The 27,176-nt window shown below is 35.2% G+C and overlaps 1 long non-coding RNA gene across 1 annotated transcript in view; it reads right to left on the reverse strand.

Moving 5' to 3' along the window:
* Positions 1–24,867, reverse strand: part of LOC145694199 (uncharacterized) — a 137,134-nt gene extending 112,267 nt beyond the window's left edge. Inside the window, exon 1 of the long non-coding RNA XR_014132957.1 lies at positions 23,666–24,867. This is a non-coding gene — a long non-coding RNA (uncharacterized LOC145694199). The remainder of the gene's footprint in view (positions 1–23,665) is intronic.
* Between the last annotated feature and the right edge of the window lie 2,309 nt (positions 24,868–27,176).

The following is a 27,176-nucleotide window of genomic DNA, read 5'->3' on the forward strand; positions in this document are numbered from 1 at the left end:
TTATAAATGTTTTACTTTCACAAAAATAATAATAAAGAAAATAACCGGAAATTAAAATATCTAAGAACCAAACAGAACTAAAAACGAACAAACAAAAGTTATAGTAAAGAAGAAGAGAAAAATTGTAACATAAACAATGGGAAATTGAAATAGATGAAAATAAAAAGAATAGCAAATGAAAATAAATAAGAACCGAAAAGAATATTCAAAAATTAAAATAATTAGAAATAGAAGATAGAACAATCACAAATTAAAATAAATAAAGAATAAAATAAGGAGCACAATTGAGAATTCAGACAGGAAGTTCAAAAATCGAAGAAAAATGTGCCCATCCCAGAACAGAAAAATGTTGTGATTTGTGAAACACAACATTGGCTCCATACTCAAGGCGGTTTAAGAAGAACGTTGTTATCTTGCTGTTTTCCGAGTGAACAGCACGTCATTAAATTGGAACCTTCATTCTTCTGTACACCGTCAATACATTTTGTACAATTCATATTATCCCAGCTTTTGGAGATAGCTCAAGCTTCTCAAACATTGTCAAAGGTCTCCTCCATTTCCTAGCTTCCCTAGGACTAATTTCAATTGTTCGTCAAGACGGATGTTAATTCCATTTTCTACGCTTCTCCGGATTGCAATCTAAGCCCTCCGGATTGCAATCTAAGCCCTAACTCGCAAAAGCATAAAAACTAGACCTCGTACTTGCTTTTAGTACACTCACAACCTTCAAAATATGTTATGTACTCTTAGATATGGTGCAGTTTAACTTATAGTGCGAATTCTCCAATGAGTTGTTTGTTCTGTGCCGTCCACCATTTGCAGTTCCATATTTCTCTTGGATCGTTTGGATTGTGCATCCATTGTTCAATGAAATAATCGTTGAACTCCTTGATTTTCTGACCAGATGGACATCCCTCCTTAAGATAAGCCAACTTTCATCGATCCTGATTGATGGTACTACATACATGAACATAGTGCCGTACATCTTCATTGTGGAGGTATTCTTCTACGACAAATATGCGCCAGATGCTCCGGTTGAAATGGTAATGGCAGCCGGAAACCTATGAATTAAGAAACACTGCACGCAATGTACAGATTGCAGCAAGCTCAAAGTCCATTTTCAACACTTGAGGTTCGTTCTGGCCAGTCCACATTTTAAGAAGTGTGAACAGTTTCTTGTATGTTCGCTCTCTGTTATCTAGCAGCAATGCATACAAGACTGGTATAACAACAGTGGCAACTTGCTATGCACCTGCAGAGTGAACTAAGCTAGAATAGTCACAAATTAAAAGTTTGTTTAATTTATCTTCCTAATTTTTGAACAATGAGCTCCGATTTGATTAAAAAGTGCTTATTTTTATTCTTTATTGTTCAGAATGACTTTATTGTTTTCATACATTAATTGAAAATACAGCTTTTGACCAATTATCCGCTGAATACCTTGAAAGTTGATCTATAGGAATATCAATTTCCGAAAACACTGGAGTGGAAATGTGTTTGACGTGCACGAGATTGACAGGGAGACTGTTTGAAAATGCACGACACCTGAAGATTGATTAGTCCGAAGTCCAATAAACAGGGCCGTGCGAAATTGTTCGATAGTGGGCACCGTGTGAAAATACACGTAATCTGTTGTCCGCCACCAACTCACACGACCTGAAATCGAGCGAGGGACTCCGACAGGCAAGCACTTAACCATTTTAAATTAAAATGTTACCTGGTTTGGCACACATATCTCAGTAAATTGTACTTCCTCGCTTATCTTATCTTCCCTGTTTTCCTTATCTTCCTTGATTTTAATTTTACTTATTGTCATCATGTATTTTTTCGTTCGATTAAATTCGACGGGAATACAATGACAAACTTCAACGATAATTAAAAACTCCCGTGGGACTCGAAGCAGCGATAACTTTCGCCTTATAATCATCAGCCAAATGACAACGACTACTTGACAATATTTACAGGCTATCGCTTACCATGGAGGCTTCTTTTTAGATATGCAGAATAAATAAGAAAGATGTTCCGTATATAGCCTCATACAGCACCTATATATATATATATATATATATATATATATATATATATATATATATATATATATATATATACTATTTGAACGCTTAATTGATTCCACACAAACCACTTCTCGCTATTTATTACCGTTTTTACTCTATAACGTTCAACGTTCAAACCGGAAGTTGGTATTTCCCACTTGCGGATGGAATAGAGGGTTAAGAGAGAAGATTGTGTCTATTCTTAGGATAATAATCAATTCCAATGAAACGCTTGTTTCTATCTCTTATCGTTTTGGTCCTATGAAAATCAAAATTGAAACCCAAGTTTTAGTGAATTTCTATCACTTTCGGTTTTAGTAGAGTTAAAGGAAAAACGATTATATATATATAATGTTCTTAACGCTTAATCTATTGCAGGAAACCGCTTATTACCTTCTTTTTTTTTTTTTTTTTACCTATAGTGATCAGCGTTATAACGTTAAATGGTTGATTTCTGCCTCTTCCACTTCTGAATATTACCTCCATCGATTAACTTGATTCTCTACTTATTCTACGTCTCGGCCAAAATTGAGAGGATCCATCAAGTTGTTCTTGATGTTTTTTTTTTTTTTTGTCTTCCGGACGGACACACGGACAGACATGTAAATACATCAACTAACTCCTTAATAAAACAGACAATTACGTCCTAAATTGTTACAAAATAGGTGATGTGTTTTAAGTATTACAACAAAATAAAATACACAGTATACTAACCGGATATCTGGAACTTTAGTGGCATAGTACCGTCAAGCTTACGAGGTATCGTAAGATACAGTTACCAACTTTTTGGCGATGCTGCTTTCGAAATTTGGTTCCGTTGCATTGGTCACCAACGGCAAATTTGAGCCAGAGTACAAATAATTGAGCTATAAACAATACCTCAAGTTCTAATTTCTTTATTTTATAGAACCGCAGAATATTTTCAATTATAAAGCCAATTTTGATATTTATTGTTTTTTTAAGTTACAATAAAAACAAGAATTTTTGAAATGATCCAAAAAAATGGATCAAAAGGTTGTGATCTTACATGTTAGTCAAGAATTTTAGGAATAGGGCCTAATCAAAAAAGAAGTGCATCCAAACATTGCGATCTTGGCCAATAATTAGTTTTTGGATCAGGGACTACAAAATTTTCAACGGGTGCACTGAAATTGCGCAAACTTTCATTGCCTTATCTATTGACACAGATAAAGCCTCAATGAACAGGCAACAAAAATTGGAAATTGCGCAAAAAATGTTATGCAACGTTGCCATCATTATCATAAGCATTTCGACTAATAAAAACAGTCATCAAAACGCAAGTCGTTTTCGGGAGAAAAATGCAAAGTAATGCATGACAATAGCATTTTCAGTTATTGCTATTACATGTGTACACGGTGTCGTAAGAGAGGGGGACGGAGGAACATGTCCTAGTCAATAATTTTCTGTATCATGTCTAACTGTAAGATTAAAACTGTAAGAAAATAGTTATTGAAAGCAAATAGTTATTGGAAAACTGAAAGGAAAACAAACTTGTATGAAATAAACAAAAATAAATACAATAGGTATGAGGGAAAATCGTGTATTGGTATGCAAGCTTTTCCCTTCCCTCATATCTATTCCGTCTATCAAAACGAAACTTGGTATACACATTTCTTATCCCCTATACTAATTTTTGACACATACATTTAGATTGTGTGCTTTTATCCGGAGCCACTCCAGAGGAGTCCAAAGTTGATGGGAGGAATTTCTGGAGGGAATTTTCCCGACATTCTTCCAGTTTTCCCTGTTCAAATACGTTAGAGACCCCAATACATAGCACCTATGGAAAGCGTGTTTCATGCTGAAGAGAATGAACTATAAAACATGACTTTCAAATGAACAGTGTTGATGCAATCGCTATTTCACTGCGAGTCTACGATTTTCTTTATATTAACAAGGTTAATAGGCCCCAGGGGCTTACTCCGTTGTCTATGGCATCTAATTTTTTGTGCCTGAACAAAAAATTAGATATTTTTTGTAACGTAACATATCTTTACGTAACATATCTTTGTTACGTTTATCGAATGGACTAGATTTGATTACACTGAGAAAAATAAGTTCTCCGAACAGCGGTTTATTGTACAAATATAAGGAATGGTCTTGCTTACTACAGAAATCGGTATGGAGCATACGTTATCCATATGCTACATACGCACTGCCCTTAGATGTTACATCATGCCGTTGCAGGATGTCTGACATCTAAACAGTTTTCCGTATATCACATGCACATACTTATGTTACATTCCTCAGCTATACGTTATATACTTCCATTTGTATGTGAGATCCTGACCATCTATATTGTTTCATACGGAAATACATATACCCTATAGATGGAGCACTTACACGGAAAGTATTATAAAACTAGGGATGGCCAGAACTGGTTCCTGGTGGAACCGGTTTTCGGGTCTGAACGGATCCGGTTGTAGAAGATCCGGTTCCGGAACCGGTTTTTCGGGCCCAGGTCTAGAACCGGTTCTTCGGATCCAGGTCTGGAACCGGTTCTTCAGATCCAGGTCTAGAACCGGTTCTTCGGATCCTGGTCTGGAACCGGATCTCCAAGAACCGGTTCCTCGTGGAACCGAAAATTTATGACCATCCCTCCGCTAAACCCGAGCTGCTGGCAGGCTGTGAACAGTATGCTAGATGAAATGGTGGAAGCGACAGGCAGGCGCCCAGGCGGCGGCAGCTTGCCTCATTTGGCTAAATAAACTGGGTAACTGGCAAACTCATTGGCTAAACAGGCAAACTGGCCAACTCATTTGGCTAAACACCCACTGGTGGACCAAAATTTTTTTCTGGGGGCACAAGCGGGTCTTGGCGGGGAAGGCACAAGCGCATGGTCCTCTTTGCATTTTTTTGAAGATGAACTTTGTGCCTCCTTTACGGGTCTTTGGGGGCTTTCGGATCCAGGTCTGGAACCGGTTCCTAAGATCCGGTTCTGGAACCGTGTTTTCAGATCCAGATCTGGAACCGGTTCTGAAAATCGGATCTCCGAGGACCGGTTCCTCGCGGAACCGGAACTTTGTGGCCATCCCTATATAAAACATGCGTTTTCAGTTAAACGTCTGCTGTACTTTGTCCAAAAACTACAGGAATTACGCATGTAACCTACCCTATTAAGTACGCCACCTACAATTTTTTTCTCAGTGTATAGGAAGTTCCGTTGACAGGTTCATGTCCTTTCCTTGTTAGTTACTGTTCTTAGGTGCTGTGAGGAAGATATGTTATACCGTACATATTATTATCGTACAAATTGTTACAAAAACGAGTGGTTAGTTTGCTGTTTGCAGATATAATAAGAATAATGTAACAAGCCAACGATGAACGAAAATCATAATGAGCCAATCATGACAGAGAATTGATTGCAAATTTTAGTGAGAAGGGTAATGTAAACAAGAAGCAATAAACTGGAGAAACAGTGAAACTTTCAGGATGGAATTTATATTGACGAAAACAGAAAAGAGAAGCTTTAAATATCGTTTCTTTCACCAAGGACAAATTTCCTGAATCCTGTTGTTGGCAACGTCGCGGTGGAAATTAGCGCAATTTCAGCTCTTTCTGCTCCTCGTTAATAAGTTACAGATTACAGAGATTACCAACGATCTAATTCTTAGGAAAATTTGCGCAATGTCGTTGCACCGTTTTCAACGGTCTTAAATCGATTTTTCGTAATTTTTACGGAATAAGCACATCACACTAAGTCAAGTTATAGTTTGGGTTTGGATACAGATGTAGTTCTCCAGATATAAGGCCTACAAGAAAATTTTTGCTTGAAATATAGCCTAATGGTTCTTTTGATCCAAAAATGTGAATATACTATTATCTCGTCCTTATGATTCAAAACGGTATAGTTCTAGTTTATTTTAATATCGATTTTCCTTCGTGATATTAACGCCTTTCTCCTATATCTTTTTTTTTAGTTCTGCAGTAATTTTTTTTATCATTATCAGGAAACTACTTCACATTTCTTATCTATTATGTTTAAAGCTCGCCAGCTGTTGCAATAGAACTTTAATTATCTCACAATAGCAGCTACTGCCATCCAATAACCACAGCAGGCACCTTGTAAGCTTTTTTTAAAAAAAAAAAAAAAAAAAAAAAAAAAACAGAAACGTAATAAGCATTTCAAAATATTGTTGACAAATTCTTCAATATATATGAAAAACTGGAAAAGAACGCCTTCTAATGGAACCACCACTTAACAAAAATTTGTATTAGCTTTATTGTTACATCGTTGACAAATCACTGCTGAATGAAGGCCTATTTAATTCATCTCATACATCGTCTATCTACCATTGCAATTCTTTTCCATGTTAACTTTGCACTTTTGTCGCACCGCATTGTGGTGTGACGTTTCCTAGCTTCATTTTCGTCTCGTGATTTTTACTTAAGGACTGCTTTTGTCCACTGTTTATTTCTTCATGAATGTCCAGCTTACTGCTATAACAAACAGCCTTTGTTTACATGATAATTCCCTTCGTCTTGTCTTTCACCACGTAAAACAATCTAAGCTTTTAGTTTGATTTCAATGATACGTTGATCTTGATAATACGATAATGATAAGGGGGCACAGTTTCTTAGTGGTACGGCGCTCATTTCTGGTACGTGGAGTTCCTAGTTCGATCCCAGCTCGCGCAAAGCGGCTTTGTAGTGGACAAACACCGTGGGGGGTCTCTGGATTTTCGTGTTTGCTTTCACCAGGCCGGTAGCCAGCCCAAAAGTGTAGGGGGCCCGATCCAACCATATTATAGTTCATCACCATATTATAGTTCATTTGCAAGCCTACCGTGAACATTTTAGGCGGCCAGCAAAATTTTGGGGGGTCGGACCCCCTAGACCCCCCTTGGATACGGGCCTGGCTCTCACTTTCTTTACTTCGAGAGTTGTAGAAAATTTCAACCATTCAAAATCTCTACCTAGATTTCAGCAGAGATATAAGCACGGAGATGTCATCTGTTCTTAGAACGCTAAATTCATAGGAATAAAAACATATTTCTCCATACCTCGTATCACCCTTGCCTTATGACAATCAATGTTGTAACTGGAAAAGACATATTTTTTACTACTTTCGATTACAACATATGAATTATAATGGAGATCAGACCTATTTTTAGACCCTAAACTCACATAAAAAAAAGTTTCTCGCTACGTTTTTATTTTTAGGGGGTGAAATATTTCCTGTTATTGGATTTTAAAAAGTATTTCAATTTTAGTGGAGAGATAAATACGTTCCATCTTGGGTCTTCCATAATAACACAAAAAAATTTAGTAATTGCATTTTGAAGAGAAAATTCTGAAAACATTCAATCATCAAAGAAAATTGGTCATTTGATAGGACAGAAAAGGTGCAAATCGCTGGACGTAATAGGTTTTGTAGATCCAACAACTTGTTTATAGAGCTGTTAGATTAACGTTCAACTGCAAAAACGTTTTAGTAAAAAAGATTAATAGAGTTAGCAATAACTCCTTTGAAAATGTAGCAGATTTCGTAGAACAAAAATTGTCATTAAAATTTTATGAATGAACCAGAACTTCATTATAACTACGAGTATATATAATTTGTATATTTATTGAGGCCGCTAAAGTTCGAGGAAAAGAACTTTAAAACGCTATTTACAAGTTTCTTATTTCAAAAATTTTCACGATATTGTGTACTTGCAACAGTAAGGGAAGAAGAAATTATCTGAATAATGATTTTAAATTAACACAGTATCCAAAATAGTCTCTGAAGTTCAGAAAATGTTTCCTAATCAACAAAACATATATATTAAAATGTATAACTTCCAGGAACTTGATACAATGGTTAGGCAACCAAAACGACCTGGGATATGGTGGTTGCATAACGTACACTTACTGATAACAACTGCAATGCCAGATTGAAAACCAATCAAGATAGATTCGGACTGAACATAGGAATCACCAGCACTGAATGTTGAAAAACGCATTTTCTTAATTGTATAATCCACTACAGGGAAACAAAAGTGGTACTTGAACAAGAGAATTTCCATTTTTTTTTTTTTTTTTTTTTAAAGGAATCCCCAGAAAGCCGACTTTTTTGCATCTCTACTCTCAAGTGAAAATTACTAAATATTGTCAAATCTTTTCTTTATATTATTACGGACTCTATGCAGAGTATTCACAGTTAATTAAATGGCTTTCTAAGGGCTAACTGAAAATATTAGGAAACTACAGAATAATATTGACAAGGAACGGTCATGAACCTGTCATCCCGACATCCGAACCAAACCTAGTCCATTCGATAAACATAACAAAGATTCATGTCCGTTCCTTGTGAGGAAAAAGCGTCTAACAATATGAAACCTGAAAAGTGGATTTTAACATCTTAACATCGTAAAGCTAATCTGCGAAATTTAAATGAGCTCCTCTTGTCTTGGGGCCTCCGTATCACGGAACCATTAGTTACTCCACTGGATGGAACCTATTCTAAAGTCACTGAATCACATCAGAAAATTATTTCTAGCCATTTAATACCGTCCTTTTTGCTCTGATACTTGTAGACAGACATACCAACGGCCATAGCCGTTCTATAATACTTCCTATATTCGTGGAAAGCATAGTTTGGAAATCTAATAGTAATTAACTGAAGCCGAATGTTTATAATACATCGTCAATGTTAATATAGGAGTGATTTCATTACGGTCATAACCTGTTAAATTAACATCTTTGTATTCTTTAAGCGTTTGTCCATCGCTTTTCCTTCACATTATCATCACGCATTAAACATCACACTTCGTGCAGTTTTATTGTTTTTAGACATAGAGAAAGATCTTGAGCTCTCGTGGTTGGTTGGTCGACACAATATTACCACAAGGACACGCAGAATTCATTGTAGATACATAACACAAACTGCATAGAATAATAAAAGGATTTAACTATAATTTAATGTAACTTATGACACATTTTGTTAGCTTGATTCTAGGCTCTTCATTCTAGTAATACAGTTGAGGAAATTAAAATACATGAATTGTGGGAAGTACATGTTACTACTCTATTCAATACTTCATTTGGGAAATTAATCAAAGTAGCACTCTGTTCATTTTATTGACTGGAAATGAAAGGTGAATAGTTCTTATATGGAAATTTCCGCCGAGAGGAAATAAATTTTAGGAAAGATATTCAGTGCAAAAATAGACAGAACAGTAGTGATTGGGAACTATTACTTAACAGTAAGAAACTTCACAATAAAAGGTCACCCATCGATGCACGAAACATAACGTTCAGATAGGAAATATGTGTGGGAGCATACGTATAGAGATCTATTTGAAAGGTGCGTATATTTAAGTCAGAAGAAATCTCATGACATAATGTTCTGCCTATTTCAATGAAACAGCAGGTATTAATTGATGACTGATACAGAATAATGTAATAACAGTAATGATACAGAGTAATGTAATGTATTATCTCCTAGGCTTAATTCTTATCAGATCTTTGGTAATTGAGAGCGCAGCTAGCAATTAAATATAATTTTTGAAATCTGAACTCAAAGCCCTTCCTGTGGCGTAGAAGACTCGGGTTCATTCCTGGCGGGAGCTCATGTGGTTCGGATTCCACGTTAATAAGTAGGTCCGCGTCTCATATAGCCTCGCTGCTCAACGGGATGTTAAACTCAAAATCAGCTCAACTCAACTCAAAGCGAACTGAATGAAGTATTGATGTTGCTTGTAGACCAAACTGTTGGTTGTTCAATAAATGAATATAGTATTATTCATTTCCGTCAATCGCAGAAATATAGAATATACAGTATAAATGCACATATTAATGCTTCGTCTAAACCTCGTACAGTGAAAATTTTGAATACTAAATCAAATACTATAAGATTACTGTATGTATGGTAAAAGCATTTTTTAAGAACTTGTCTATTTTACAATTTGTGTTTGCGTAAACGAATGTGTCATCGTTAGCAAAAGATAAATAATGATATATATGTTAACAGTGCATTTTGTTTATACAGTAATAAATAAATAACTTCAGCAAAATAAAAACTGTTAATGTGGCAACAAGTGACATATTCTCTGTTGCCTCAAAAGTTCAATTTTATTTTAACTCTTTTCAAAAGCTACTAATTCTATAGCATATGGAACCCGGAGGTTTAATGCTGCGTTCCCTAAAGCTGTCCATTGACTTCTGTCCTTAGCCAACTGGATACAGTTTCTACTTTGTATTTCTATTCCTGCGAGATCCATCCTAATATTTTCCTCCCATCTGTGCCTACGTCTTCCTAATGGTCGTTTTCTAATTGGACTTCCAGTTAAAACTTTGAAAGTGATTGTTCTTATTTTCTTCTATTCTGGCTACATGGCCTGACCACCTGAGCCTTCTAGATTTGATGACCCTAACAATGTTTGGTAAAACTATACAAATGATGTAGTTTATCTATATATCTATATAATACAAATGATCCAGTTTACCTTTGATCTACCAAGCACGTCACTAAGTGACTACTATACCAATATTTATAATCCAAAATGGAATCAAAATTGATTAAACATAATTAATTGTAATACTCGTTTTAATGCACTGTTTATGATTACGATTCAAACTGACTTTTAAGTAGGACTTGTTTATGTTTTTTTTTTAAATTTTTTTAAGTATTTTATTTTGGATTTTTGGACTCCTATAACATTGTAATTATCAAGAAGATATTTCTGTTTTACCTTTGTAACAGTATGCGTATGAAAATATGTCCTTCTATCTACAGTAGACCGATACCGATGTAAATAGAGTTATTTTAATTTAATTATACATCAACGAACGTAAGATCCAGGTATATTATGTTGGGAATAATATCGTGGCCTTCAAAGCAGGAACTGTTTGATATGCGTTCCTGTGCACAAAATGTTAAAGGGACACACCACAGGAAGACCGGCGACCAAAGTAGCCAGGGCGATATAGTCCACATCAATTCAACCACTTCCCTTCGAAATTCATTCATTCTACTCCGTAATCAATAAACATTGTGGTACATTACCCTTCTGAGAGTAAAGTCCAACTACATTCATTGGGTATGTCAATTTAGTGGTAAAGCAATTACCTCTGGCGCGAAGGACTTTGGTTCGACCACAGGCCATGTGAGTTCGTACTGGACAGCATTGTGTCTGTGGGTTCTCCAGTTTTCTTCCACATTCCCATTACATCAATTATTTCATTATCAGTCACTTTTATTAATTATCCATGTCTTTTAATCTACAAAGCAAAACGAAATACGTTAAACTGTTTAAAAAATCGAAGTCAGGATTCTGATTGCACTCCATATTACTTGGGTAATTAATTTGCATAGAGAATGTTTACTTCTTTTACGCCCTTCCCGCCGGTCTAGTGGCTAGAACCCTAGCCTTTGATGCACGCGGTCCCGGGTTTGATTCACGGCATTTGAATGCATTACAGTGGTTCCAATTCGATCTTAAACTGTAGGGGCACGTCTCATATAGCCTCGGTGCTAAAAACAGAAGCGAAACTCCAACCAAAACATTTTACTTCTTCTGCAAGATCAATCTGTCGAGGATTCGAATCCCACCCAGGGCAGGGTAGAGTACGTTCCTTTCATTAGCATCAATTATTTCTGATAACCTCCTTAGCCTAAAACTTAATCGTGGAACATAAAGCATACAAAACAATACTACTGCCGCACTTTTAGATTTCGCTTGTATGGTACCTGTACATATTTCTAAACGAGGAAAGAAGGATGTTTCCTTTCAGCCTAAACTTCCTCTAATCCAAATTGGAAGTTCTGAGAAAACTCGAGGCTCTCAATCAACTAATGTCAATGCACGTGCTTTTAAGTAGCAGCACGCGTTTGAATTATTATTATTTGTCTTTGCATGCTTCATGCATTCACAAGTGCTTAGCGGAATATATTAGCTTTTACCTCACGATCAACTACTTGATTCTCAATGACAACCAGTTGACAATAAGATATACTGTAGATGTTTATTTGCCCTTTACATATAATCTTTAAAATTTTCAATTTAATTTCATACGTATTTCTAAGAAAGACGTCTGTAAGCCTTCAGCATTTTACACTTAATATGTAAAGGAAAGCATAAGTGGTAAGTTGAGTCTTGCTTATAGAAAAGATTATGGAACAAAAATTTTTGAACTAATTTTCTGCCTTCTTTGCTGATGTTTTTAGTATTGTATTCACGTAATTGAACTAGTTCAATATTAATGTTCTCTTTGCTTCAAGTACTCTTTGCCCGAGAATAGTAATAATGACAAGAAATTCGCAACGTAAATCGCAACTACGGTAATTTTCTGTACAACCAGGAGTAAAAGTGGGGGGAGCGCAGAGGGACGACGACCCCACTTCCAGAAAATATCTGCGGCATTCTCTCACTTTCCAGAAAAATTACAAGGGCAAGGATAGGCACGGGAGATGGCATGTCGTCAGATCCACTTTTACCCTTTGTACAACTGATGAGGGCGGAAGGGAACTTATAGACCTAAAATTTGACACAACAAGTACCATTGTATCTGTTTGTTCGTCCATCTGTTCCAGTAATCGGATCAACGGCGCCGACTTTCCAAAATTTATGTAGATACATATCAATGGTGGTAAGTATTATATGTTTCCAGGGAGTCTCGATATTTTTAAATGATTTCCTTTTAGTTACAATCTTTTTATCAACACTATCATAAAGGGCTGTGCTAGATTGTGTTCACAATATAGTTCCATTATTTATTGTGGGGACTACCTTTGACTAGGCCAGAGACAGGCAAGGAACGGGGAGTGTGTTGTTTGGTTGTCTGTGCACAAACACGATTTGAAACAATTATGTTGTAGAGGTTTGAAACTTTAGCTTCCATCTCAATGTTTTATTGTTTTATATTTTGATACTGGAAAGTGAGAAATATTTATTTTGTTTCTATCAAATCTTGTGGGTGCTGAAGCCCCGGAGCAGCATGTTGTCGGATTTTAATGAAACTTGGTGTGAGCTTTTGCCAAAGCTTCTGAAGTTGGTCTATTACTTGAAGTTGAAACCAATCTAAGATAAGGCTGTATTAAGTACTGTAAATTTGACATCAACTTGAAAGTTGCATTATAGACATCGATTTAATAAAATGTGTATTTTTCTTTCAATTCTTCCCCCTGCTTGAGCTGAAGCTAACTAGTTAAGTAAAAGGGAGTTGAGGAGGAACTTACTACAAATGATGGGTCGTCAGTAGCAAAGGAGCATGCATTTCTCATTCACTTCGCATTTTGTATCAATAATGCAGACCACCACTTGAGTTATGTTCTGTTCAAAACACGTTGATTTAAAACGTTATTCTGTGTATTTTCCAGAAATAAATAAATAAGGCATAGCTGTCGGATCTTGGTTTCGCGACATCCTGCATTTCTCTGACTGATGGCAGCAAGTGACGCCTTAAAAAGATGATCGTTCAGAATGCCTTTCCTGTAATTGATTTAATATTTTTTACATTCTTTCTAAAACATTTTTCCTTTTTATAAAATAATAGCTTGTAGGGCATACCTTGATATTAGTAATAGTCAGGGGTAAAAGTGAAGTGGACGTCGTCATCCCACTCCCCCCCTCCAAAAAAAATCTATGCGTCCCATCACTTCTTTAAAAAGAAACTACAATGGACAAAGATAGGCACTGACGACGGCGTGACGTCAAGCGTCCCCCTACCTTTTCAAATCCACTTTTACCCAATAGTGCAATTAATAAAATAAATCTCAAACTGATTTTTAAAAAAACTTCCATTTTGTGTACAAATACGGAACTAATCCACTAAATTGGTGTGTTTCTTTTTTCGCATATATTAATTAAAAGTTGTTAAGAAAATATGAATACAGACAAAACCTGTCATCAGAGATATTGAAATGTTGAGGCGTGAAAACAAATCATTGTTTCTGTGAACAATACAGTTCAACTATACAATTCGCTTCATTTAAATCAACATTAAAAGCTAGACGCACTGCGGTTGCTTTTGCCGTCCTTTTTTCAGAAAGGGAAAAAAATACAGTAACAATGGTGTTAAATAGATTTACACTGGTTGTCTTCATACAAAGGAAGGTATTATTTGTTATGACAACTCTAAATCAGGAACACAGTACTATAAAAAAAATCGTGCTATCAAGGCGATAGCTATATTCTCTACATATTCAATTCTTCTATTCTCTACATATTAAATTCTTCTATACTATGGAGCTATTAACTTTAAATATGTACGAAAATAAAAATAAGGAACGCATTAGGGTAATTAAACTAGTAATCTAGGATTAACAGATTACCCGTTTTTGAAAATCTTTTTTCTTCCTTCGTTTAATTTTAGGCCTAGCTAAACAATAATATTAAAAAAAAAAAAAAAAAAAAAAAAGTTTATCTAACTGCAGCAAAGGGATTGTTTTTCTTAACCTCCAACAATCCAACCTTCAATGATCCAAAACATGAATCAAAAGATCTCGGCAAAGAAGTTTAGAAATGACCAAAAAAATGCTTAACCTCCAACAATCCAACCTTCAATGATCCAAAAAATGAATCAAAAGATTGCGATCTCGGCAAAGAAGTTTAGAAATGACCCAAAAAATGCATCAAAAGATTACGAACTTGACCAATAATTAGTTTTTAGATCAGGGGCCAAAAAAATGTTTGAACGGACCCTAAATCGGGTTTTCATATTTTTTTTTATGGAATAAGCACATCATACTGAGTTAAGCGATAGTTTGGGTTTGGCTACACTATATGTACTTCTTCAGATATAAGGCGTACAAGAAAATTTTTGATTTAATGAAATATATATTAGATTTTTTAGATCAGGGGGGACAAAATTTTTGAACAGCCCCTAATTTTTTTAAACGGAATAAGCACATCATACTGAGTTAAGTGATAGTTTCGGTTTGGCTACACTATAAGTAGTTCTCCAGATATAAGGGGTACAACAACATTTTTGATTTAATGAAATATATTGGATTTTTTGGATCAGGGGCCACAACATTTTTGAACGGCCCCAAAATAGAGTTTTCGGGGTTTTTTTTGTTTTTTTTTTAATGGAATAAGCACATTATACTAAGTTAATCTGTCGTTTGGGTTTGGCCACACTATATGTAGTTCTCCAGATTTAAGGCCTACAAGAAAATTTTTGTCTGAAATTAGATCTTTTGATCCAAAAATAGGTACTTTAACAATATTATGCGTGTCGTAAAGCTTTCAGTTTAACGCCACAGGATTATGTCCGTTTAGCTAAGGGGGACGACGATTAAGACCAGTGAATGATGATGGAAGAATTTGTGGAATGATCATGTAGAAGGCAACGTGAGTGCCTCGTGAAAACCCACGGACATGATGTTCACCACAAACTTACTTGGCCGTGGATCGAACCAGGGACCCAACGCACGAGAAGTAAGTACTCTACCACTGAGCCACCGTGCCCTCCCTTCTTTGAGTATTATGTACAGTTTAAGTTTCTATTTTTCCTTCATCCTTCCGGACACACTAACGTGATGAGGCCAGTACATCTGTTTGATGTAAATAATCAATTCTCGAGTTCTACACTATCGATCGTGCTCAACAGGGGTACTAGTATTTTCGCATTGCTACTTTAATCCCAGCGTGTATTAAAATTCCTCCGGAAGGAAATCGTCAGAAAAGAACATTGCATGTCCTATATTACATACGACCAGACCAACACACAAGTGACCACACGAATACACACACCTTGATACACATAATTGTAAAATGTAAAATATTACTAACACGCACTGCATAACTTTATTAATTACGGTAATTATATTAAATACTGTAGCGGGTGAGTAAGCAAATCTAATAGAAGCGAAGAGCTGAGCCTCTTTCGAAAATCCAGGAGGGGGGCAATTGTCTCTTCTTGCCTCCTGCTGCTGTCGCCCATGATATAAATATACAAATTTTAATAAGAATACAATAAGACATTTCATCACCTATGTACTTGTGTTTGTGTTGGAACATTAGAATCATAACTGCTATATATACATACCTAAAGACAGTGACTATTCTAACAAACGGTTCTGGTAGACGGATAGGTAGTGATGTGAGGAGGAAAATTTTCAGCTATATTTTTCCGGAAAATTTTCCATTCAAGAAAATATCAGTAATCAAGTAACAATTCCTCAGTAATCTTAAAATTGATTGAATTCATGTATAGAAATGTTAAAAAGTGAAAGATCGTTTAAAGAATCTGAAAATTTTCATGGCTCAAACAATTTTCAGTACAATGTAGGAACAAGTGAAACAATTTTTCATGAATCAAAAATTGTCTGTCCTGTATGGAAAAATTGAAAAACTTTTTATGAGTCGGAAAATTTTCATCATTTTGAAGCAAAAAGTAAAACAACTTTTTGTGAATCTGAAAGTTTTATTGTTCTGTAGAAACAAGTGAAAGGAATTTTCATAGATCGAAATATTTTCATTATGATGTAGAAACAAGTGGAAAAAGCTTTTCATAAGCCGGACAATTTTGGATATTATGTATAGTGATGTTAGGTGGAAAATTTTCCACTATATTTAACTGCACATTGAGCAACAAAATTGAATTTCTGTGGAGGAAAGTTAGTCAGCAACAAATTATAATTTTCCAATTAGCTTTTGGAAACCAGATTTTTTTTTTTTTTTTTTTTAATATTTCAAGTTGGGAAGTAAAAATTTATATAGTGTTTCTCTCTCTCTCTCTGCGAGCTCCTTCTTTGCTAAGCGGTTAGCATACGCATCTTTGGCATGGGAGACCTGGCTTCGATTCTTGGCGGGAGCTCATGTAGTTCGGATTCCACGTTAATCAGTGGGTCCCGTCTCATAGCTTCGCTGCTGAAAGTGACGTTAAACTAAAAATCAACTCGAATCTCTCTCTCTCTCTGTTTTTCTCTCCATGTGTGTGTGTGTGTGTGTGTGTGTGTGTGTGTATGTGTGTTTGTGTGTGGGTAAAGTGCAGGGAACATACATAGAGTTCGTAGAGTAGAAATATCTCATTCTATTATTTAAAATTTAAATTTATTAAAAGTGATGCATATTTTCGGATTCATAAAAAAATCTCTACTTATTCCTACAACGTTGTTTAGCCGTAATAAAATTTATTGGTAATAAATATTGTCTAAAAAAGTTTCATGAAGTGGAAATCTAATGATTTTTCATTTTTCAAAAAGGTTTCAAAAACTTCAAAGCGTTCTTCCCTCAGAATCCACCTTTGATCTCACAAAATTATATTTCATCATTTTAATACGCGTATGACGAAGTTTTCTCATAGCTTTACTACTTTTATAGATTTACATACTGCAACATTTATAAATAAGTAGAGATAATATAAAGTGCCCACTGTAAATTTTTGACTACCCAAAACTCGATTTTAAGTAACTCATGAAAACAAATACTGACCATTTTCTGGAAATAAACATTTATTTTTTCATATATTCATTCAGAAGAGAAAGTGAAATATAACTAATAAGGAAGCTGATTTGTGTAGATGTTCTTCCAATAAAATAATAAAAGAAACGTAAAAAGCTGGACTATTAGCGCTGTGTTCTAAAAGCAACAAGTAATTACATTTTAATTTACAAAATAATAATTATATATATATATATATATATATATATATATATATATATATACTTGTTCCATCGAATCGTTATTATTTCTAATACATTTTTATACATAATAATGGTAGTTTTGCAATACAAATATCTGCTCTAACAAGGAACCCTAGGTATCTATCAGAGCCCGATTTTCACGAAACTTTGTGTATAGAGAGAGTACCTAGGGAAACTCACACAGACAAAATTGTAGCTGCAGAGTCCAAGATGTTGGGACACTAGGGCCCGAGAAAGATCAAAAGTGGAACGTCAGTACATTAAGGTCACGGGGAGAAAATGCACGTTTTTCTTTAAAACTAATCATTGTAGCGACACGAAATGAGCATACATGTATACGAGATGGTCAATATGATCTGTTAAAAGTTATAAAAAGAATATCCGCCATCTTGAAAGAGGCCATGTTGAAACTGGTGTGATTGGTGTAAATGAGAAGAGGGTCATCCAGTGCATTAATTTTAACGTAAATAGTCACAAAAACCTGTTGGTGAAGTCTGTTGTGGGATTACATTATTCCTGTGCTTCTGGTTTAGGTACAAGATAAGCAAAGTGTATCTCACGACACTAGAGCAGATGCAGGGTGTGGAGCGCTATAGGTGGACTGATATGACGTTCTGGTTTCTGTTCGAATTAAGTCAAGTCTAATAAAAAGTTACAAGTTAATGTCAACCATGACATTATTATGAAGATTGAACCCGTCATATCACCACATCCACACCAATTACATGGTGACTGTGACATAAATGATGTAGTGCTAAAATTATATTTCTATCGGTTTTCTAGTTCCACTGATCCCATCATAGCACTCCATAATCTGCATCTGCTTGAGTGTCATAAGATACACTTTGCTCATCTTGTACCTAAAGCACAGGAATAATGTAATACCACAACAGACTTCACCAACAGACCAGAAGCACAAGAATATTGTAATCCAACAACAGACTTCACCAACAGGTTTTTGTGACTATTTACGTTAAAATTAATGCATCGGATGACCCTCTTCTCATTAATACCAATCACACCAGTTTCAACATGGCCTCTTTCAAGATGGCGGATATTCTTTTTATAACTTTTAACAGATCATATCGACAATCTCGTATCCATGTATGCTCATTTCGTGTTGCTACAATAGTTAGTTTTAAAGAAAAACTGCATTTTCTAACCATGTCCTTAATGTACTGATGTCCCACTTTTGATCTTGCTCGGGCTCTAGTGTCCCAACGCCTTGGACTCTGCAGCTACAGTTTTGGCTGTGTGAGTTTCCCGAGGTACTCTCTCTGTATGCAAAGTTTCGTGAAAATCGGGCTCTGATAGATACCTAGGGTTCCTTGTAAGATGTTGATTATACAAAATTCCAATATTGAAATTATGATTTACGAGTGTTAAACACAGTAAAATCAAAACATTTCTTGTCATTTTTTGTTAAAAAATAATCTTCATAAGGAACTTTTATGTAGTGATTTCATTACATAGGCAGGCCTATATGTGAAGAAATAGTGGGATTTTCTGTTTTTGAAATATTTGATAAATTCACAAAGGTTTCTTTTTGATTTCTTGTTACATTTCAAATATTAAAATTGGATATTTGTTCTCTACGAACTCCATGTATGTTCCCTGCACTTTACGCACGCACACACACACACACACATACACATAAAGAGAGAGAGAGAGAGAGAAACACTATATAAGTTTTTACTTCCCAACTTGAAATATTAGAAAATTTTCCGGTTCCCGAAAGCTAATTGGAAAATTATAATTTGTTGCTGACTAACTTTCCTCTACAAGAATTCAAATTTGTAGCTCAATGTGCAGTTAAATATAGTGGATAATTTTCCACCTAACATCACTATATAATATCCAAAATTGACCGGCTTATGAAAAGTTTTTCCACTTGTTTTTACATCGCAATTAAAATTTTCCGATCCATTAATATTCCTTTCACTTGTTTCTACAGAGCAATAAAACTTTCAGATTCACAAAAAGTTGCTTTACTTTTTACTTCAAAATGATGAAAATTTTCCGACTCATAAAAAGTTTTCAATTTTTCCATACAGGACAGACAATTTTTGATTCATACATAGTACTGAAAATTGTCTGAGCCATGAAAATTTTCAGATTCTTTAAACGATCTTTCACTTTTTAACATTTCTATACATGAATTCAATCAATTTTAAGATTACTGAGGAATTGTTACTTGATCACTGATATTTGTTTAGAACGGAAAATTTTCCGGAAAAATATAGAAGAAAATTTTCCACCTCACATCACTGCTAAACAACGATGTAGGAATAAGTGGAGTATGTTTTATGAATCGGAAAATTTTCATCACTGCGAATAGGTAATAGATATAATTTTCTTGTAACATGTAGTGACCTACACAGCATACTAATACAATGTGGTATGACGAAATTAAGTAGCACTTCGAATATCTTGGAAATGGATTGTCGAATATAGATGGTTGTTAAAAATTATTAAAAAGACATTCATCCAACAATAAAACCACAATTGTCGATAATGGTCTGTATATGTGTCAAACATGTACCCCTCACCACTTCACTCATAGCTCTCACCGTTTTTCCGGTTGGACTTCCAGCTTTGAAAGCGTTTCTACTTTCTTCCATCCTAGCTACTTGACCTGCCCACCTAAGCCTCCTAGACTTGATGATCATAACAATGTTTGATAAACCATATAAATTATGTATTTTCTCGTTATGAAGTTTCCGCTTTTCCCCATTCCCGTTCCTCTCGGGTCCGAATATTCGTCTCAGAATCTTGTTCTCAAATATCTTCAGTCTATGTTCTTCCCTCGGAATAAGCGACTATGTTTCACAACCATACAGCACAACAGCCATGATTATCGTTTTAAATATTTTAAGCTTCAAATTCCTCTACAGTATTCGCGACGACAAAAGATTTTGAACTGAGTAATAACACGAATTCTCTGCTTTGAGCCGACATTTAATTTCTTTGTGAATATAGTTTTGGTCTGGCCCTATCCTATGCTATTTTTTTTTTTTTTTTTTTTTTACAAAACTTATAGAAAAGTATTGTTATCTAATCATGTTATGATTCAATAGGTTTCAAAAACAACGTTACCAAAAAGAGGTGCAGAGAAAGCTGAATAACGGTCCGGCACTGGCTTTGAGTGTGACGTTTCGGCTGACAATAAGCGTTAGAAGTACGTAGACCTATTCATTTTCTTTGCAAGTTTTTCATAATTCTTTAAAAATACGATATGGGTTTCGATTTAAACAGTACTCATGACAGATCTGATAATATCGACTTAAATATAACTGAATAGTAAATATGCAGTGGTTAGAATAAATACTTTTACCATTTAAACGTACATAAAGACAATCTCGTAGGCTATGTTTGGGGTGGAACGGAAAATCAATTTCGAGTATGGAGCACGTACTGAAAAAAATAGTGCGTGGCCATGGACATCCATATGGGTAGTCATTGCACCCCCCCCCCCGACCCACCTTCCGCTCTACCCTGGCACTTCAGAACTTTTTATTTAGAAAATATTGGAAAGAAAAGTACACATATAAAAACTATTCATTTTATTATTCCTGATTATATTTAAAATCTACATTATTTTGGACTGTCTCTATCCCAAGATACGAAAAATAACAGAAAGATCTGAAACCAACCATGCATGATTCATTACACGTTTTTACATTCCTCTTTTTTATTTTATTTTTTGTGATTTTTTTATTTTCTTATTTTTTGTAAGTTCGGAGGGCGAATTCATCTAAGTTTTGGTATCAATTTTAAAGCCAAATAATAGGAACGAACACACTCTCATAAAAATAATGCACATTGCGTTGAGTGAGCGACAGCTCCCTTTCGTTCGTTTCTTCTAGTTCTTTGGACTCGGGCTATTGCACCAAGAGTTAAGTGTCGCAATAAACGAGTACGGAAGAAGCACGGATTTATTTATCTTTACGTCCTTTGTTAGGCTAAATAGGACAATATTTATAATTTAAAGTGGAATCTAAACCACACTGTAATATGTTCGATGTTCTCGCACCACGAATCGAACCTGGAACCTCGTGTCCCAAAGGCTCGCACGCTAGCCACTAAACTAGAAACAGAGTTTAGAAAGGAGGGATTTCCGGCAAGAAAAATTAGGAACCTATGTTCGAAATCAGTGATACCCAAGCCTTCTTTACCTGGAACTCCCCTTCGTAAAGTCTCCGTACTTCACGCTCCAACCCTCCTTGCCGCTCGTTGATGTAACACCTTTTCGTGATTTCAGATGCTGCGTTGAATTCTCATATCTTCAATAATAATAATTCTCAGTCATTTATATTTATTTTTAGTAATACCCCTGCATGCCATTGTGGTGCAATATTACCGTATTTTTTTACCGTTCTAAATTGAGCCACAATTCTTACCCGATAGTTATTTTGTGTTTGATTTGTACGGTATTTCATTTAAAGCCTCTTTGGTATATACAAAGTTCATAATAATTATAATTACGATTGTAATTCATTTCTGTCCATAGCTTATGCCCCGTTGGTTGGTCTTCCCGCTCTCCTCCAGGAAGCGCTCACAGGTTGCGAACCAGTGTTCTAGATTAGTAGTTCTCAACCGATGTGTCACGACACATTGGTGTGTCACGCAGTCCCCTAAAGTGTGTCGCGAAATTTTAGAATTTAAAAATCATGAAGAATTTAATATTAATTAGTTCAAGTCGAGACAGACTTTACCAGTCAACACCTCCAGCAATAGCAATAATGCTCAGTGCTATATACAGTCATTATAAAGTTTCACTATTATAATAGATATTATTATTATTATTATTATTATTATTATTATTATTATTATTATTATTATTATAACCACTGTTCTAGACGATATAATATTTTAATAGGTAACAATCTTGAGTATTTGATATAGAATCTTCTTAACATGACAATGCATTCAAATATTTCATCCCTCTCATAGCAGATACAACAAAGATATTTATTTGGAGTAATAGAAATAATAATAATATTAATAAATTTCAAATCTTAATCAATAAATTAATTCAACAAGTTTTTTTTTTTTTTTTTGGAGGGGGCAAATACGAGACCTATTACACAACTATTTATCAAAATATGGAAGTAACGAAACAGATGAACACTCGTGATTTAGCAGTTTACTTAATAATAATAATAATAATAATAATAATAATAATAATAATAATAATAATAATAATAATAATAATAAACATGCACTAATGATTTTCGTGACTGATTTAACCACTTGAGTTTTCTTTCTACATCGCCCACTCATTGTTGTTACTAAATATTGAAGGGAAAATTTACGAATTTACGAACTATTAAATGCTTTAAATGTGGAAATTTGTAGGGTAGGTTTGTATTTAAAAAAAATAATGAGGAAATTAGGAATGACAATTACCTTTTTCACTCTCCATTAATTCTCATTATTTTCCCCTGTTTATTATCTCAGAACAGTTACTTATCGCTACTTTTCTCTTTATCTCTCATGTTAGGTAAAGTATGTTAAATTCTCAGGCATTTGAGTTGAGTTGATTTTGAGTTTAACGTCCCTTTCAACAGCGAGGTTATATGAGACTGGACCTACTGATTAACGTGGAATCCGAAACACATGAGCTCCCCGCCGGGAATCGAACCCGATCTCCCACGCCAAACGCCAACCGCTTAGCCACTAGAATTTGAGTTTTTTCTTCTTTGTACAACAGCGAGGTTATGAAAGACGGAAGTATGAACTTGGGTTCTGAACCATAACTTGGGCTTGAACTCGGTCCCACTGTCGCCTCTACATATTGTCATGAAACATTAACTCCCAAAGTGTAGTTTATTCCCCACCACTACAGTATCTCGGTCCGAAGGGAATCACCACACTGACACCTCCTCTGGCTACAAAGTAATAATTCGTTTCCATTTACAGGTGTTTTAGTGTAATAAGGTTTTAGCTTTCGTGATTTAACTCTTATTATGAATTAAATAAAGGATTAATAAGTTTAAAAAAATATTGTACTTACCTTTTTGCAGCGAATAAGAGCAATGATCGTGATAAGATTTCCAGGAATTCCCACCAAAATGAAAATAACGCAACAAGCCACTGCGAAATCCAGAAGCTCAGAGGGATAATCCGGGAACAAGTTTCCGTATAAATCATCCACACTGGTGTTCGAAGTAGTGTTTACGAAAGGTTCTCGTGCATCCTCCTTGTCATCCATATCAAAATACCATGAGGCTGTGGTCACTTCATCTTCATAATACGCATCTATATGGTCAACTGAATGAATAATCGCCATCCTTGTCGTGTAAAAAAATCAGATACTAGTAGAAGTTGCTGGGTTCAGGTTTTCTTTATCCTTTGTTTCTTTTATTTAGTGACAATATTAGCAATCAATGAATAGCTGTTCGAAACAACTCTATGGTCAGCGTGACATTTTAAAGGAATTGTCATCGTCAGCTGGTGTTAAATATAAAAGGTTACGCTATGAGTGTAGAACAGAATAAGCAAGGTCACGGTAGGGTTTCCCTGTGAACGCTGCCACCCGCACACCACGTGGTTTCACTTCGCCGTCCTAGGTCAATGAACCACTACGGTACTGTGATGTTCATTTGTTTATTTTTCTTAAACCTGAAACAAACACATCAACGAGATGAAAGACGATTTGGCCTTTTTATCTGGAAAAGTTTTGAGGCTTGAAAAGGACCGTCTGTTCAGCCGCTATTTATAAATCACGTTGCCGGAAAACTTCAATCTGTTTGGATATAGAAAGCACACAAGTATTTGACAATCTTACTTTTTTATGCGTTCATTCGGCAATATTAAAGTTGGTTTTTTGTCCTCATTCAGGAATAAATAATTTATTTTGTATTTTTTTAAAAAAGGAAGTTTTCACACCACTAATTCAGCTACAATCTACTAAATGTTAAATATTTAATAAGTTACGATAAATGCTAAAAACTTTCGATGAAACACTTTTTCAAACAATCGAATTGTTTTCTTTTTAAAAAATCAATTAACCGAAGGCGAATCACAGTGGAACAAACTCAACAATCGAGTTAGTTTTGACCGCAGATTTCGCAGCCGTGGCCGAATAAATCATTACGTAAGACGCACATGAAAATGAGACGCCTGCCAGTTCTCCCTAATGATGAACGAGCTCGGCGCTACCGTTTCATCAACTGCTGCCGCGATCTGTTCGCAACTCCCTTTGAAGCTTGGCTGGCTTTACGAGAGCGGAGCACACCAAACGACAAAGCCTGCGCGCACTGTCGAGATGCTTGGCACTAACGACATCAAGCGGTCGATTTAGTTACTACGTCAAACTGTTGGTAAAGATGTTTTTTTTCTATTGTCAAAGAAGAGTGGGTGTGACGTTTTGTACAGCGAAAACAGAAAATTGACGAGAATGATTTCACAGTGATATTATTTGAGCTTCTGTAAATGGCACTGAATCTACGTTGTTTCCAGGGCTGAATTAATCCATCTGGAGGCTCGGGACTAGAAAAAATATGTGGCCCCTGCTGACTTCACCTTATACAGTACATTTCTGTGAAAGTACAGTAGGAAAGTTAAGGAAATATGTTTCATATTTTTGGTCATATTTTATTTTATGATGATGACTGTATCTTTACTATTCTTTTTATATAGCCAGATGAGATTTTGACCAGAGTGGAGGCCCGGAGCTATAGCCCCTCCCTTATCCGTCCCTGGTTGTTTCTTTGAAAGTATAAAATGAAAACTATAGTTTTAACACCTGATGATTAAACCCTTCAAGTAGATGATACACACATATTACCCAAGTGAAAGAATGAGTATAGAACATTTAGGAGAATAATACGTAGGTAATATGTGGAAACGAAAGACTCCCGAGAAATCAAACCCACAGAGATAATGTTATCTGCCTGTTTTTCAAGTTTACGTGGCCTGGAGACAGGCCTGTAGCTAGGGGGGGGGATGTTCAGTCTCCTGAAACTTTCAGTGGTTTGTTGCTATGTATGTACGTATGAATGCAAGATGAATTCAAGATAGCGTTCGCGCCTCCGGCGCGGGATATCCGGGTTCGATTCCCAATGGGAGCCCCCCCAAAAAAACCACTTGGTCCCCATGTCTTAGTGTTCTAGCTACGGGCCTGCCTGAAAAATTAGTTATGCTCTGTCGGAAGTCACATTGATAAAAAAAATTAAAAATTATGATTACGTATTGTTTGCCACGGTATACTTTCCCACGACTCGATTTTGGTGTTGTTTGCCACGGTATTAGTCTCTCTGATTTATCTTACATAATAATTGTGAAGATTTATACAAAATCGACTCATAAGTTGAGGGTTACCAGACGACTATGTTAAAGGGATTTTAGGAGTGTTTTAGTTTATTCTTAAAATTTAAAGTATATCTGAATTTTCCATTTCTAAATGTCCCTAAGCCATTTTAGTGGATTTATATTTTTCGTCGTGTGAGATTAGACAGTACTCGATTGCTTATTAATTTATGTTTTAGTGAGTTTCTTTGGCTGATTCTATTGAGTTATATTTATATTTAAACATAGTTTGAAAAAATTGAGAAGGGTACTGTTACGCGTTTATTGTCATGCCAGGAAATATTATCTTCATTTCATCAGTTTCAAGTGTAATCTTCCGCTTACACTTGCTTTTATTGAGGTTTTCTACATGTATATATTTGCTTGCTGTTGTTTCATACTATCAGGAAATAGTCTAAAATATGGCGTCAGAGACGTAAGCAGAGGGTGGGTCCTGGGTTCCGGACCCTCCCCCCCCCGAAATTTCGACTTTTGTGTAAATTTAGCCTAATTTTAGGGGCAATTTTAGGAATTTTAATATAAACTACCTCATATTGAATTTGGACCCCTCCCGAAATAAATTTCTGCGTATGCTACTGTATGGCATCTATAAATCTGAGTTATAAAGGTAAAATTATAAAGATTATTATTATTATTATTATTATTATTATTATTATTATTATTATTATTATTATTATTATTATTATTATTATTATTATTATTATTATTAAACACAAATGTGAGGTGGGCCTCATTTCTTCTACCAGATTGCATCGGAACAACACTTCTGAGACTACAAAGTCAAATACAGAAGACAAAAGTAACTTTTCAGATATAGACTTCCTAAAGAATAAGAAAGCAAAAGACAAATTTAGGAACTGTTTTAATTTTTGTTTGAGGTTGCTTTAACGTACTACATGGCTGACATTTGGAAAATTGTTGACTATAGGTGCATTTACTCTACATTCATATTCATATTCATATTTCCTGTGCACAAATTAGTATATGCACATATAATAATAATATGAACAGTTTAATAAATCAGTAATATGTAATAATTACAATTTTTCTAGAATTCATCTCTCTCCTTCGTCCTTTATAAAGGCTTTTCATGACTTACACAGCAATGACCTGTTAATCGGTTTATCTTCAATTTCAGAAGGTAAGTATATGAGAAAGGCTCTTAAGTTTTAGTATATACACATAAACGTCCTTAAGAATGCGTTTTTCTAAGA

The sequence above is a fragment of the Thermobia domestica genome, chromosome 9, assembly GCF_964235325.1.
Source record: "Thermobia domestica chromosome 9, izTheDome1.hap1.1, whole genome shotgun sequence".
NCBI classification, from domain to species: Eukaryota; Metazoa; Arthropoda; class Insecta; order Zygentoma; family Lepismatidae; genus Thermobia; species Thermobia domestica.